This window comes from Macrobrachium rosenbergii, chromosome 32 (assembly GCF_040412425.1).
Source record: "Macrobrachium rosenbergii isolate ZJJX-2024 chromosome 32, ASM4041242v1, whole genome shotgun sequence".
Taxonomy (NCBI): domain Eukaryota; kingdom Metazoa; phylum Arthropoda; class Malacostraca; order Decapoda; family Palaemonidae; genus Macrobrachium; species Macrobrachium rosenbergii.
In genome coordinates, this window is record NC_089772.1 from 8085544 (window position 1) to 8102362 (window position 16819).

Consider the following 16819-nt stretch of genomic DNA (forward strand, 5'->3'; position numbering starts at 1 on the left):
GTTTATTTTTTACTCTTCCCTCTTAAAGTACAATTTCACGTATTTCACGAATGAAGTTACGAAAACCCTATGGCCGTTTGCCTACTTTTCGTTGCGTATACTTGTGTTTGTATTAAAAAAAAAATAGACTTTTTAGTATGTCTATAAACACGTTGTTCAATGTCTTGTAAGGACTTAAGGTAAAGATTTATATTCACAGAATTGTGTACTTAAAACATGCACAAATATTCCAGCCACGTGATCATTTAAAACTGTGTTAACTCGTTTTGAATTATTCACTTGAAAATGTTTCGCAATGTAGTTGTCCAATGAGGAACGATTTTACCTTTACGTTCTCATTAAATAAACATTTCCGTAAATGCAGTGTGCATGCCTCGTACTTCCCGTCTATATGAGTTAAAAATTAATTTAGATGTAATGATTATGGTATGTTATTATAGACTAACCATAAATCATTGTGTTTAGCTATGGTCGCCTTGGCTACTGTCGTTTACTGATTTCCGCTTATTTTCCATGTGGAGTTTTACTGTTCATGGTATGTTCTTCACTTGTCGAAAGTTTTATTTTTCCCAGTTGATATGAATTAGCATAGATTGACTCTGTTTCATAAAGATTTTTCCTGTGGAAAATAGGTTAATCACTTTTAAGTAGATGCATAAATATTTCCCAACTGTTCTCTAGTTTTTTCGTGTTACGTGTCGTATTCGTAACCCATCACTGCGTGAATTGCTTGGGACTAAGATTTTGCTTGAAACAGCGGTATTGGGATTTGGGTTCCAGGTATGAGTTTTGTTCCTCGTATGGTGGAATTTTTTGTTGCTGGAATTTTGTTATTACGACAGTTCAACTTCAGAGCCTGTGAATTGTCCATACTTTCTGGAGATCATTATTATAGAAAGTTACAAATTGCTGCAATGCTTTTACATTTTTCCAAATACATGGATATGAATATGTGCTTTTCACTCTTTAGATCTGATTTTGTGTCGACTTGTCGCAATTATATTTCAGTAGATTGATTGCGTGCTATAGAAATGATCTTTACTTATAGTCACTAAATTTTTTTTTTTTTTTGCAGTCTTACGAAGTTGAATGTAATAATATTGTGCTTATAGTCACTAATATTTTTTTGCAAAGTCTAACGAATTTAAATGTAATAATATTGTGCTTATAGTCACTAATATTTTTTTGCAAAGTCTTACGAAGTTAAATATAATAATATTGTTATTGGAACGACAGCTTCTCAAGCACGAGATTTCCTTGTGGTGGGAAGGAGCTAATTTGGAATCCTCCTCACGTCTCCCTAGACTTCTCCCTCTTCCAAGGAGGAAGCGGAAAGGAAAAATTAAAGGGGGGGGTTGCCTTATGGGAAGGGGCAGGGGCAATTGCTCCTCTGCTACGAGAGGGGCAGGGGGTTTTAAAGGGGCATTGGCAGACTCTGCTTTTACTGGATGAAATCAAAGTTTAGTTTTATCTTCTTCCCCTGTTGGTATTTTTCTGCGTTGCCAGTGGTCACTTTTCGCCTAAATATTTTCTGTATATGATGAATTCTGCATGTGTATTTTTATAGCTGAAATAATGTTTAACATCTTGGTTCATATATAAGTTAGTATGCTGCTTCTCATTTTTCTAGCTCACTCAGTCTGTATGTCTATTGTCTTAGGCGAACAACGCTAGGCACGAAGCTGTGTTCTTCGTAAACACACACACACACACACGGGTTACAATGTGTCCTATCTACTTTGGTAAGTTCAAGGTATACTTCATCCACGCGCCCGCTTTAGTCGTGTTACTTAATGATCTAAGTATTAATTGGCTCAGTCGTTAATGACGCTCGGTATTTATGGTTCCTGGAATATAACTGTAATGTAAAATATTCATAAATTATTCTCTTAGACTCTGTGTTTATTTTTAGTTGTTTTTACGATCATATTCATCGTTTTTGGAAGTTTCTCCTTGTTTTGTATGTATGATGTTGTGTCTGCTCTTAATTAAAATACCAAATAACTAAGATAATCATAACCACGTCCATTATTGTCATCTTTGTAACTGCCTCTAATTCTGAAGTCGTCTTTTTGTCGCCGCAATGGAATGGAAGAAAAACAAAATGGATTAAAGTGGAGTGGATGAGTCGGACACTTGGCTTCTTTCCTTCCTTTCGATTCAGCAGAGTCAGCAAGTATTCCTGCCCTACTCGAAAAACTCATTCGTCTTCTGGACGGATGAAAAGAGTTGAAATGGCTCTTTTATTGTCAAATTTCCGAAAGTTTCTCTCTCTCTCATAAGAAGTCTTGTGTGGAAAGCTTTTTGTGCGCTGAAAAATTTTTTTTATCTCAATGAACAGTCATGTATTGAAGGTCCTGGTTAGCAAATCGATCCCCACCCTCCTCTCTCTCTCTCTCTCTCTCTCTCTCTCTCTCAAGTAAATCTGTGTATAGCAGGAAACATGATAGATTATATATCCTTATGTGTTAGCAGGGATTAACGGGGATTGGTGTTGCTATAGGCTTATAAAATTCAAAAAAAGCTTTTAAGGAATTCATAAGAATGTTACAAAAAGTTAAATAAAAGCATAGAGGTTTTTGTTTTTATTTCTGACCAGTCTTATTGTTTCCGTTTCCGCGGATGAAAGTTGTCGCCTAGGAAAACAGGTTTGTGTGGGACGATCATCCTTTCCAAATCTCTCTGAGCTCCCTTGCGTATGTTGTACAAACACATTTGCATACATATGTGTGCATGTATGTTGCGTGTGGACAGCTATAATTCTTATTTTTTTGGTTGCAGAAGATTTTGCAGATTATAAGTTCAGTCAATGTCTGAAAATTTTTGTTTCTTGTGTATGTGTTTATGTGTGTGTTTTTCTCATATTTTTCGAACAGTGGCTCGGGTTTCAGAAACTGATCATCTTCGTGAAGTTTCTCCAGCTTGGAGATCGTCATCAGTAACTTGGGTTCAGTATTTATCTCCTCTTTCAGTTGATGATATAGTCAGATTAAGTTGGCTTTCTCTCAGCACCTACTCATGCTTCGTTGGGGAGTTTGCAAGGTGGATGAGTTGAGCTTAGAAAGGGAATTGATATATAAGCTGAACCAAGGTCTAGAACCTTGAGCTGTACATTCGTCGAAGGTAAATTTTTTGCCATCTGCAACTTTAGTCCTCGATAACAAGTAGAGACCTGTCGTTTGGCATTCATGAGGTAGTTTATGTCTTTCTAAATACCTTTCAGTTAATTTTTAAATGTTAGGAACTCGAGAGATTCAACTGGCTTTACCGCTCGTTCATGGACATTCACCTCGTCTGATCATCAGTATGTGCTATATTTCGGTGTCCCGATAAATCTTCTACCTCCTCACGTTTAGTCCCGAACACTGAGGCTGACTACATCATTGGGGAATGGTGAAACGTGTTTGCTTCTCTTACCCATCGTGGATGACTAGACGGGACCATGGGTGAGGGCTAGAAAAAAACTTAAATCCTTAGAAAACTAAATTGTAAGAGATTCAGGAATAGTCAGCAACCTTTTAATGAGAAATATCACGTAAAGAGATGTGGGAGTCGACGAACGTAATATACAAATGTAAATGTACTGAAGGGACATGTCCAGCCCTCAGCAAATACTACACAGGTCGCACCACTACCACTCTGCGCAGGCGATTTCAAGCTCACCGCAACCAAGGGGCAATGTTTCAACAGTACGTAGACGACCACGACCGTAAACCTACACCCGAAGGATTATTAGAAAGCACAGGGATCGTTCAAAGAGAATCCCGGTTCCACAGATTTCAAATAGCAGAAGCTGTGAGTATAAATCATGGAGGTGCTATCTGTACACCAGTACTACGTAGTTCAGTGGTCTTCCACCAGGGCGGCGCTGCAGAGCCCTGCGGCCATCTTGAAAGGTCTGGTAAGCGCGCAAATTGAACAGGTCCTTAGTGCGATTGTGATTTTTTTATATCCTGATCGCATCAATGGTACGATGAGCGGCTTACATTTGGCAAAATGGGAAAAAGAATTCTTCAAGAGAAAATGGGATAACATTTCACAGGTAAGTAAAGCATAATGGAGTAGATCTGCTTTCTCTCTTTCACATGTCATATGTATTCAGCATATCATCGTGCCACATAATGTATTGGCAATTTAATTTTGATATAAGAACATCATTAATATTGTACATATCGCATGATATAAAGTAAGAACGATCTTGATCGTTATTGTAGTACTGTACGTAAACCTGTGAGTATAATACCAGGTGTGTCGTCCATTCTCGTCTTTTAAGCAAGTTACTGTGATGCATAGGGGCACCTGCTGTACTTTGTCAGTCATTAAGAATTACTTGTGTAAAATACCATCTATGCCATAATTTTTTTCAGTTTTAGATATCAAAGGCAGTGTTAGAATTGTTTAACAAAATGCATATCACCATTCATGGTTTCTCAACAAAATTCCGAAAAGTCACACTTAGAGTGTTTCAGGATACAGTAAACAAAATGTTGAAAACAATTCCTATTCTTCGATTATAAGTAAAAATAGCTGTGTTTTTTAGTTGTATGTAAAAGAAAACTATTGTGACAGCTTTGTCTATCCGTCCGCACTTTTTTCTGTCCTCCCTCAGATCTTAAAAACTACTGAGGCTAGAGGGCTGCAAATTGGTATGTTGCTCATCCACCCTCCGATCATCAAACATATCAAATTGCAGCCCTCTAGCCTAAGTAGTTTTTATTTTATGTAAGGTTAGAGTTAGCCAAAATCCTGCTTCTGGCAATAATATAGACTAGGCCACCACCGGGCTGTGGTTAAGTTCATGGGCAGCGGCTCATACAGCATTATACCGAGACCACCGAAAGATAGATCTATTTGCGGTGGCCTTGATTATACGTTGTAGCGGCTGTACAGAAAACTCGATTGCGCATAGACTACATAAGACGTCACCTTCGAGTGACGTTCCTGACAAGGCCGTTGGATTGACCTTTCTTCTTCTCTTCTTCTTCTTCTTCTTCTTCTTCTTCTTCTTCTTCTTCTTCTTCTTCTTCATTGTATACACGGGACCCGAAACCTATCATTTGTTATCAGATGGAATTTGGAGTTTGTGCGCGGGTAGGGGAAGGGGACCGGTGAATAGTCTTCGCTGCTGTAGGTCTTGTTGACGTGGCAATAAAAAAGATAATAATAATAATGGTGATTTGTTGCTGAACTGATAAATATGTAAAGAATGGTGTCATGTATATAAATGGTGATATTAGCTGGAGTGCTACTTCGTGCCTTTTCTCGTCCCAAGGAAATTTTGCTTAACTGTAGACATACTGAATCTAGATGCACTGGACTCTGAAGAGTAACCATCCAATTTTTTTTAATCTTTAGCAGAGCCTTAGTGTAATTTGCCATTTCTGAAATCTTAGTTTTTCTATTAAGAATTTATTTTTGTGTCAGGTAGTATATCAATTGGTGTAATCCTAGTATCCAAATTTTAATTTTTCCTTGCGAATAATACGTTAGGTACCATTAATCTTTTATTGATATTTTCCTTTTTTACAGCAAACAATGGGTCGATCACCATTTCCCGTATTCCTCAATGCTGTGATGGTTTACAAGATCTTGGGGTTTTTACATTGCTAATATGTGCCACGAACTATGAGTCAGAGATTATTATTCCTCGTTTGAAATTGAATGTACTTTATTAATCTCACTTTCGTTTTAAGGTTATTTCCATGTTTTTTTCTTTGAAGGGCATTTGTCACACTAGTTTTATTTTCAGTATATTTTATTTATATAATCCTCGCGTCTTCTGTTCCGTCTCATATTCCCATTTGTTCATGGTTGTGTCAAGGTAACGTAAAGAAAAAAAACCTGGGCTGGGGGGGACAACTGTTGAGAGGGAATCACGCTGATGAAAGTGCGGTAAAAAAAGATATGTAAAAAAAAGAAAAATCCTTCTGGACAATGAGGTAGGCAAGATAGAAAAAATACTCCCAAATAGCTTCTATAGGCCTACTCTCATTTCCCTATTGTAAAGGGGCCGGCGTAAGTTGGGGTGGGCACACAATGTGACAATAATAGACCTATGCATGCCTTCTTGTGGTGGAAAGGCTCCTGGGCGGTCAGGTAGGCCGGCAGGTTTCGTTGTGCTGTGAGCAGGAACTTCCGAGCGTATAGGCCGTGTTGCTTAGAGCTGTTTTGCTCCTGTAATCAGCCCCGCTCGTTGAAGAGGACTGAACTCGACCTGTAGGCCAGCTTTAAGACTTTTTCTGCGTTGGTTTTTTTTTTTTTTTTTTTTTCATCATGACAGCTTTTACAGAACTGCATTAGGGCATTCGACTCTTCCAGTGGTTAGTAAAATACAGCACACCGTTAACGTTTAGTCTAATCTTTTTAAAAATTATTTCACTTATGCACTGTTACCTCCGACCATTATTTCGTGACGATTGGAAAGCTGGAGTGATTGGAAATGCATTTAGAATTTTTCTTCGTGCATTTCTTTAAGGAAAGGGAAGTGGAGTGCTGGAAAGGTTTCTCTCTCTCTCTCTCTCTCTCTCTCTCTCTCTCTTTCATCTCTTCGTAAATCTTTCGACTAAACTGGAGTAAATGCATTCCTGGACTGTCACCTGAGAGTCAGCGAGGATGCTGGAGCATCCAATATTTGCGGGGCGGGGGTTGTAAAGACAGTAGTGTTTAGATGCGTGCTATGGCACGGCATCATGTAATTATGTTAAAAAGTAACTGTCTGTTATGGGAGCCGGTTGTATACGTATATCAGTGCAGTTGCATAATTCTTAATCATATCAGCGAACACTTGATGTAATTACTTGGGAAAGTTATTGTGCATTATGTGAAAACTGACAGTAGTCTGATGTAATGGTATTAAAATTACATCCAGCACAGTGTCAGAAAGTTATTGTTGATTGTGCCATGGTTAACGTCATAGTATTTGATATAATTGCTGCTAACTCTTAATTGGATTAAGTGGACCTGAACAGAGCTTATGATTATTGCAGTTATCGAAAACTGAAGAGGAAAAGGACTAAAAAAAAAATCATTTGCCAACCCTATTTGATGAGATATGGTTAAGAATAATTTGTTAAGGTTAATAATCTTGCCAGAGAGTGCTTTTAATTTCTGTTGTCGAAACTTGAGAAACTCATGGGTCGAATAACAATATTAGATTTGTTCTTTGGTCGTTCGTCAATATTCCCGCAAAATTTCCCTTGGGATTTAAAAGAAATCTAGCTTTCATTTCGTAATTCCAAATCTGTTTTTCTGTGCTGTCGACATTGCACGTTTACTTACCAAATATTTTAAGGCATCTCTTTTTCATCTCTCAAAAGGAGAGCAGAAATTCCGTATAAAAATGTGTACATGTAAAAAGAGATGGAGAGATTCCAGGAATAGTGTGATGAAGTTTAATTTTCCGGCGTGCATTGTGTTATCAATGAACTTGTCCCATGACTTTAGCAAAAGTAAAGTTGACAGCCTCCATTGAAATGCTTTGCTGCGGTTAGAATTTAGGAGCCAAGTTTGGTCTGTGAATGAAAAAAGTCGTTGTGTGGAAACATAGTAAAATAAAGAAACAAAGGTAGTTTCTTTACTCTTAGATAGGTCTCGTGTAATCAGTGGTGTCGTATTTTATGGCACTGTAAATAAAAAATGCACCTGTGTAATTTTGCTTATTATTTTTTATTGTAGTAGATGTAAAATGCAATGAATGTAGTAAGAGATATGGTTGACAAATTTTCTTTATGATAATAATTCTAGTTCTATGCATTGAAAAGAAAGTTATATTAGTGATGATGGTCGTTTCATGTCTCTAACTGGCTCTTCTTAATCCCGTTTTCAACCGCTCTCCTTCCCATGTGGTCTGAGAACCCTTTTCATTATCGAGCCGTATAAGATTAGTCTGTTAACCTTTAAAGGGATTTGCTTTCTGATACTTTACCTTTCTTTTGATAAGAGGTCAGTTTTCGTTTATCTGTTTCTTCTTCTTCTTCTTCATCCCCACCGTTATCCATAAGTTAAGGGTTGGCTGCCCTGGTGCGTCTTCTCCAGTTATTTCTGTTGGAAGTATCTTCCTTGGCCAAACGTTTCTTCTCCAAATCCTTTCACTTCATCATGCCATCTAATCCTTTCCCTCCATCTTGACCCTTTACCCTAACAGTTACTAACCAAGCCCTCTTCATTTCCTCTCCCTCACCCATACTTACCACATGCCTGCACCATCACAGTCTCGACTTTTTTATCATATTAATAAATTTTACCACCCCGGTATGTCTTAATTTTTTTTTCCAGCCTTTCATGCAGTGAGATCCCCAAAATCCACCTCGGCATCCGCATTTCTGTTCACTCCAGCTTCTGTGCCTTCTTTCTGAGTGCCCATGTTCCCAAATCATACATCGTTACTAGTTTCGTTTCGCTACAGTAGATCTGAATTTTCAGTTATTTGGCATTCTTTTATCATACTACCCTTGCCACCTCCCTCCATTTCCACCAAGGTGCTTTTATCCTGGCTTCAACCTCAACTTTACACCCTCCCTCTTGGCTTAAAGTAGATCCTAATTTGAAGTTCTCTGCCTGTTGTAAATTTAGGCCTCTTCTATCTTATATAAATAACCTATCTCCTTGCTGCTTGAACCTATCTCCTTGCTGCTTGATGGACGCCATAACCTCACTTTTTACCAATGTTTATCCTCGTATCACCCCATTCAAGAGATTCCTGCCACACTCTTACCCTTCTTTGCAATTCTTCTCCAGTCTGTACTGTAAAAGTATACCTTAGTTTTACCAGACCACTGAGCTGATTAACAGCTCTCCTAGTGCTGGCCCGAAGGATTAGACTTATTTTACGTGCCTAAGAACCAATTGGTTACTTAGCAACGGGACCTACAGCTTACTGTCGAATCCGAACCACATTATAGCGAGAAATGAATTTCTATCACCAGAAATAAATTCCTCTAATTCTTCATTAGCCGGCCGGAGACTCGAACTCGGGCCTAGCGAGTGCTAGCCCACAACTCTCTCCCGACTCTCCCAACGAGGAACTTTGTCTCTCCATCAGATCTTCTGCATATAACAGTTCGCATAGATTTTCATTCCTAAATCCCTCACGTGACACATCCATATCCAGTACAGTTGTCCAGCTGCCCTTGTTCTTTTATACGTCATTTCAACCAGCCTAGCTAACTTTTCTGACGCCTTTTTTTTTACTCAAACACCAAAATCCCGTAGGGGGGGAAGCGCCGTCAGTGCACCTCATGCGACGCACTGTAGGCATTACTTGAGGTTGTTTGCAGCGTGCCTTCGGCCCCCTAGCTGCAACCCCTTTCGTTCCTTTTACTGTACCTCCTTTCATGTGTTCTTTCTTCCATCCTACTTTCCACCCTCTCCTAACAAATGATTCATGGCGCAACTGCAAAGTTTTCCTCCAGTTACGCCTTTCAAACCTTCTTACTGTCAATTTCCGTTTCAGCGCTGAGTGACCTCATAGGTCCCAGTGCTTGGCCTTTGGCCTAAATTCTCAATTCAATTCAATTCAGTTTCAACAGTGGGCGCACACGAAGATATTCCGGTGAGAAATTTACATTTTTTAAAATGTCAATATTCAAGAATTATCCTCTGAAGAAGATTGTCATGAGAAAAACCCTCTGTGGTTTCCAGAAACTGTAGGTTATCGCGAGGAATTCTTTTATACGCGTTGGTTGAGGTTACGGGAAGGGTTTCAGGGTGGTGTCTAAGCCATTGGGTACTTACTGGTGCGAAAAGAAATAAATTCTACCTGATGCTTCTGGTGTGAGGTGAAGCGGTAATTTATGGTCTCTGCTGTTGAGGGATTGATAGCTTACATACTCTCTCTCTCTCTCTCTCTCTCTCTCTCTCTCTCTCTCTCTCTCTCTCTCTCTCTGTAGTTCCTCGTTGGATGAGTCGGTAGAGTTGTCGGCTAGCACTCTGCTAGGCCAGAGTTCGAGTCTCCGACCTGCCAATGAAGAGTTAGAGGAATTTATTGCTGGTGATAGAAATTAATTTCTCGTCATAATGTGGTTCGGATTCCACAATAAGCTGTAGGTTCCGTTGCTAAGTAACCAATTGGTTCTTAGCCACGTAAAATAAATCTAATTCTTCGGGCCAGCCCTCTCTAGGAGAGCTGTTAATCAACTCAGTGGTCTGGTTAAACTAAGGTATACTTTCTTTAAACCCTGATTTTCCATAAAGTCTTCGACCTGATACGTTTGTTGCGCCATAGACAGAACGCAAGAGGAAATACCGAAGATATTTAGCTGAGTCACGCAGTGAGCTCTAACACACGTGGTGCACTGTAGGCACTACTGTGGGGCGTTTGCAGCGTTTCTGCGCCCCTTAGTTGCTCCCACTTTTTGGCCTTTTACTTTACCTCCATTCCATCTTCCTTTCTTCATGCTTGCCGTCCAGCTTCTCTAACTATTGATTCTTAGTGCAAGTGAGGCGTTTTCTCCAAGTTCCACCTTTAGATCGTTGTACTTCGTTTCTTTTATTTTCTGGGTCATTTTATCTGGCTGTCCAACTCATCTAACTCCCTCTTTTCACTGTCTTGATAACTGCATTGTTGAAAAGTGCCCGGTGGTGGGCTTGACAGTCTACATTTCATAAAACAGTCTAAAAAAACACGTTAACACTGAGGTATTTAGAAATTTTTGGGAGTTTTATTTCGACAATAACATATATACCTCATCCTGTATGATCTGACTTGATTACTTTCCGGACTTAGAAAGATTTAAGACCACTTTTAATCGAGTGATTGTTTTTCAGAAATTTAAAGATGCAAGTAATCCTAAATAATCCTTATGCGCGACCGAAGAATATATAACAGTGTTTACTTCTGTCAAGTAAATGTTACCATGGTAAATATGGAGATTTTGCCGTCTTCGTGGTAATCATGTAAAAAAGAAAAAATAAAAGCCGAGCAAAGTTTTTGATATAACAAAGTTTGATTCTAGCCACCATTAAAATTAAAGCGATTTTTATGGAAGATTCTGCTCATCGCTAGTAACTAGTAACCAGTAACCGCTCCTTTTATCTTACCAGGTCCTCCTGTAGAAAAATCGATAATAGTTCCTGAGTGGAAATTAGCAATATATGTTTTATTATGAACTCATAACACCTCGAATTCCTAATATTTTTTATGCATTTCCCAAAAACACATTTTACCTGAAATTGGAAATGAAGTTACTCTCGTGGAATTGTTTTTTAATTGAAATCAGATGCTCTCAGTGAAAGTGTCTCCACACATTTCATGCTGGACGTTGTATTTACATCAAATTGCATTGCCCTCGCCACTCGGTTCGGCAGGGGTCTCGGCACCTTATTTTCAATTCATTACGCATTTTCCAAGTCAGTGAAGAGCTTTTTGTTGTAAATAGTTGCTGGAAACATGACTTGACCATCTGTTATATATGTGATGCACAAGTTTCAGTACTCGAAACATTATATAGCCACATTGGTCGACTTCCTCGCCAAGCTACCAGTATTGTTTTCTTTGTTGTATGTTATATTTTGTTTCCTGCTTCGTTAAATAAACCAGTGAGTGAGGTTTTAATGTATTTTTATCTCTTTCAGGTATGCGCTGATTACTGTGTTTTTAGAAAGTGCTGGTACTGGTTGGTAAGTCAGTTCTCCGAAGAAATTTTTATTCAGTAGAGGCTGTATTTGATTTGCTGTTCAATGTTTCTGTATATGTTGCCTTGTTTCGTATTATCTTATTATTCTTATTTACGATTTAGTTAGTTCATTAATTTCTGTTTTATTCAAGGATTGTTAAATTCATATGTGTTTCTATTTTTTCTATTTAATTTTGTTTTTGTTTATATGTTATTACGAAGTAAACTGATTGATAATCTATTAACTTTGGCGAAAACTCTATTAATGAATCAAAGTGGTAAAGGGCTTTCCAATTAATCTGTTGCATTTTTGTGTCACCGAAGGGGATGAGGCATCATCCCCTGAGCGTAGGATATGGAGCTGGTCCTATTCTCTCTGCCATCCTGGTCCCATTTGACACGAGGCCCAGGCCTTAATGCTTCGCCAGCCGAATGTTGTACGTATTGCAGGGTTACAGAGCCGTTTGTATTGAGCTGCTGCTGCTGCTGTTAGCCGTTTTCATCCCATCTGCCAGTCCGTTGAAGCTGTTCTCATGGCTTTTCGCTTTTTATTAGTTTTTTTTTTTTACGGATCAATTCCGTGATTAAGTCATTGTCCGTTACTTTGTACGTCGTAACAACTTCTCGCTTCGTTGCATTTTAACTACAATTTTGTCTATTCGCTTTTACCTCCAGTCGTCATGTCTGTTTTGTGGTTTTTCCACAGCTACCTTTCTTTATTTTTTCACCTCCAGACCAGGGTGGCTGACAGCGCTAAATTGTGGAGTGTCCTGTGTATTTCCATGAGCTTTGATCGAAGTTCGATTTTGATGTTACTGGAAAGCCGTAGAGTTGGATGGGGAAGGGCTTCCCCACCCCTTGCCTCTACAGCTGAAGAAACTATGAATTTCCAGCAACTAAAGCAATATGAAAATCGACAAAAACTCATGAGAATACATGAAAAAATGTTCAGAGTTTTCCCAGTACGTAAGCTAACCAAAGGCACGTACCCCCTTAACCTTGGCTGTGAGTATGGCAGTGCTACTTGCAGTAATTCATCCTAACCTTGGTTAACCTAGTTTACCAGGTCTTACTTGGCCAGTCTTCCATCGGTGAACAGTGACGATGAATTTATCCCACCAGTAAGACAGAACACGTAAAAGGAATAGTAAGTATTATTGGCTGGATAACGAAAATGTCTGGGAAAGCTTTATTGATTTGTAATTATGAACATTGTAGATTGATGCTAGTACAATTAACTACATAGAGTACACTTGGTAACAACTATGGCGACGCCTGAAAACAAACATAAGTTGACTTTTCTACACCACATCAATATCTCGGTAGTTATGTATTTGTTTCATGAGTATGTGAGGAATTGTTTTCATTTTTCGTACGGCATCCTGGTGCCGAACTGAAAAAATATCTTTCCTCTTATGTTTTTATCAAGAATCAAGTTGCCTCTGGTTGATCTTTAAAAATTTCTACTTGATTTTCATTTTTTCATTTTTGTCGTTTACAGATATCATGATAGAGATGCCTCTTTGGAAACTATTAGGGCTGATGTTTTGAGGGATAGATATGATAGTTGAGCCCTTTTCTCACTTTTAATGGTTGTTTCAATTAACAGTGAAATTCGTGACGTGTTCAGTTTGAATTTTTAAAAATTGTATTTTCTCTTATACATTTACAGTAAAATTTAAGATTGTGTTCATGACATTTGCAATAAAATTTGAGATTGTGTGTTCATGTCTTATATTTTTCACGCTTTATTTGTCAGTGCTATGTTGTTTATGATATGTTTTTTATTTGTCATTTTTTTTATCTTTTTGTCATTGCTGTCTTTTGTATGTCTTATTTATCATTGCTGTCTTTTTACGCTTTTATTTGTCATTGCTATCTTGTTTGGTTTTTGTCATTGCTTTCTTATGTGTTTATTTGTCATTGTTATAATTTTTTATGTTTTTGTCATTGCTGTGTTTTTTGTTTTTATTTGTCATTGCTTTTTTTATTTCATTGCTATCTTTTTTATGTTTAATTTATCATTGCTATCTGTTTCATGTTTTATTTGTCATTACTATCTTTTTTGTTTTTATTTGTCATTGCTATCTTTTTTTGTTTTTATTTGTCATTGACATATTTTTTTGTTTTTATTTGTCATTGACATATTTTTTTATGTTTTGCTTGTCATTTCTATCTTCATTATGTTGTTTTTATTGTTGTCTCTTTTTATGTTTTCATTTGTCATTGATATCTTTTTGTATGTTTTGTTTGCGACTTCAATGCTGAACATCTTGGACTCGGGGAATAGACTTTAGTCCGTGTTACTATGTTTGCAGTTATCTTTCAATTGCTTTTGTATTGATTATCGTTTTTTCATGAACTTCTCGCCCCTTAGTGGATAAAATTTTCCATACCCTTTTTCTGTCCCTTCCCGTTACCATCCCTCTCTCTCTCTCTCTCTCTCTCTCTCTCTCTCTCTCTCTCTCTCTCTCTCTCTCTCTCTCCTTCGTTTTCCTTTCTCCTTTGTATGTAATCATTTCCGCTTTATCAATTTTTTTGATCGCCATCTTCTGAGTACATGGTCTGTCTTTTGCGTCCCCTCATTTTATAGGTCTGTCCTCTTATTTTCCATCTTTGCCATTTGAAGTTTATCTTTTTTTTTTTATTTTAATTTCTTGGTGTTCTTGTGTCTGTCATCCGATCACTCGGCCTCTCCCTTCCTGATTCAATGCCGTTGGGTTTCGTCAGGTAAGTTGCTGCTGACGATGTTGCTCTCGCAGAAGGCTGATAATTAATTAGCCATTTCCTTTTCCCCCACCGCAAGTTTCTCCGCACTTTCCTTCTCTCTCCCTCTTCCTCTCTTTCTCCTGTCTTATCTAACAGCCCCTTTCCAACTTCTTTATCTTTATCCTATCTCCTTTCCTCTTCTTTTATCTTTTTTATCTTCCTGCTTACGATCATCTCACTCTATTAATCCTCTCTTTTGCTGCTGCTGCTCCTCCTCCACCTCCTCCTCCTCCACCTCCTCCTCCTCCTCCTCCTCCTCCTCCTCCTCCTCCTCCTCCTCCTCCTCCTCCTCCTCCTCTTCGATAATCAATAGTTTAAAGACCATCCTGCGTCCATCTGCATTGCTAGTTAAGGTTACCTGTGCAATATCCTTCGTGGAATAAGATTTCTTGCGTTCTTGTAGCTTTTTTTCTTTTTTCTTTAAAAACCTAGCCCTAAATTGAAGTGGCCTAACTTAGTTTTTCTTGAATGACTTGGGGGACAGTGCAAATAACGCACATATACATATACATATATATATATAATATATATATATATATATATATATATATATATATATATATATATATATATATATATAAATGTGTATGTATGTATGTTTATATGTGCATTTATACAGTACATATATTTATATATATATATATATATATATTTATATATATATATATATATATGTATTATATATATGTATATATATAAATATTTATAAATATACTGTATATACATATATATTATATATATGTATGTGTGTGAGCGTGTGAGTGATAGGGCACCAGTTCCCACCATCAGGATTACATTGAAACACGAAAATATATTAGATTCAGGCGTTTCAACCCTCCTATAGGAAGAACTGAGCTAAGAGCTAATATGAGTTAAAGTACTAGGAAAAAATGATAGAAGAAAATGCGAACAGAAATATTGTTTATACTTTGACTGGGACTGCAGGGAAAGCGTTCCTTTGCTGCAGATAACGAGGGAACAGATAAAACGGAACCCATGATTACCTGAGAAAGTGGATTCTTTGAAAAATGCAGAGACGCGTTAAAATAAACGAAAGTTATTAAAAAACTCACTCAGTATTATTTTTTTAACAGAAGGGGAAAAATATATGGCCAGAACTAGATTTTAAGACGACTCAGACGGACGATGCAAAAAAAAAACGGGTGGATGAGAGATATTATGGGAAGATCGTAAGCCAGCCAGGCTTGGTAAACTACTGTATTTAGGTGTGATTTTACAACTTAATAATATTGCATGAATTTGGATGATTTTACGGCTGGAATTTTAAATTTTAAAGTAAACCTAATGCAGTGGCAAATACCCTTGTGGAAGTCGATGCTGACTTGTCGAAATTTACATATATATATAAACAAAAAGATACGGTTATACTTAGAAGAATTTATGAAAACAAGCCTTAAATTCAAGCGAGGAAATAAAGCGCTTAGAACTTGAGTGAGTTCACGTCTGAAAGAGGCATATGGAAAACACAGAACGATTTGGGAAGGACTGGAAATTATTGTTCAAAAACTTGCCAACGGTGAGGTAACAGATACACTGAAAACGTGAGTTGAGAAATGAGGTGTCTTTGTAGGTATTAAGCCAATCTTTTCGCAAGGTTTGGATCTAAGTAGAACTTTCCGAATTCAAGTTCAACTTGATTGACTCGAACAGTTTTGCTTTATTATTATTATTATTATTATTATTATTATTATTATTATTATTATTATTATTATTATTATTATTATTATTATTTAAACGAAATTGGTTGGCGTCAGACACATAGGTCATCGTGACTGAAAACTCTTTCACTTTTAAGGATAAAATGGTGTGAGTATTGCACCTCAAAGTGGATATTTTTATTTAACCATGATGAATGATATGTAGCAACAAGTGCAATTATTTTTTTTTATCTGGAACCATACTTTGCTGCGATTGGTGTTGCTTGTTTTGTTTGAAGTATATTGACAATAAACGTCTGGACAATTTAATGTTGAGAAGAGCATTCCCAAAGCACCATCTTTTGTTAAGTTATTCCTCTTTATTCTATTGCTTGTGTATGTGTGTGTGTATTGCTTGCACACACACCTTCATCCACAACTTTCATTTAGATTTTTACCGGGTCTACGCTGGTAGCAACGAAAACAAGGAGATCTTGGTAATAATAATTTGCAATGAGAGGGGGCGGGGGAGTTGTGGACCAGGGCCATGGTATGAAATGTTTTTGGTCCTTGAAATCTCGACCACCAATTTTGCTGGAAAGTCCACTACATCTTTCTTTTAGCTGGCCTGCAGCACTACGTCTGGAGAGCCAAATTGATCCTTGGAAATTTTCCAAAACACGGTTTTAGGCTCAGTGTTTCCCCTCAGCCGCCTTGGTTTCTTTCCAAGGTTGGTTCCACTTCATGTGGAAAACCCAGATGACTCATAACTATTATTAC

General features: G+C 37.6%; 1 protein-coding gene across 3 annotated transcripts in view; it reads left to right on the forward strand.

The window, feature by feature from the left end:
• The window catches only part of step (cytohesin steppke), a 596835-nt gene that overhangs the window by 131012 nt on the left and 449004 nt on the right, over positions 1 to 16819 (forward strand). The window contains exon 2 of one of the 3 annotated variants that reach the window (XM_067132816.1): positions 11937 to 12049. The exons of the other annotated variants lie outside the window; for them this stretch is intronic. The gene's annotated coding sequence lies outside the window, so the exon portion shown is untranslated. The remainder of the gene's footprint in view (positions 1 to 11936; positions 12050 to 16819) is intronic. 3 annotated transcript variants of the gene reach the window in all.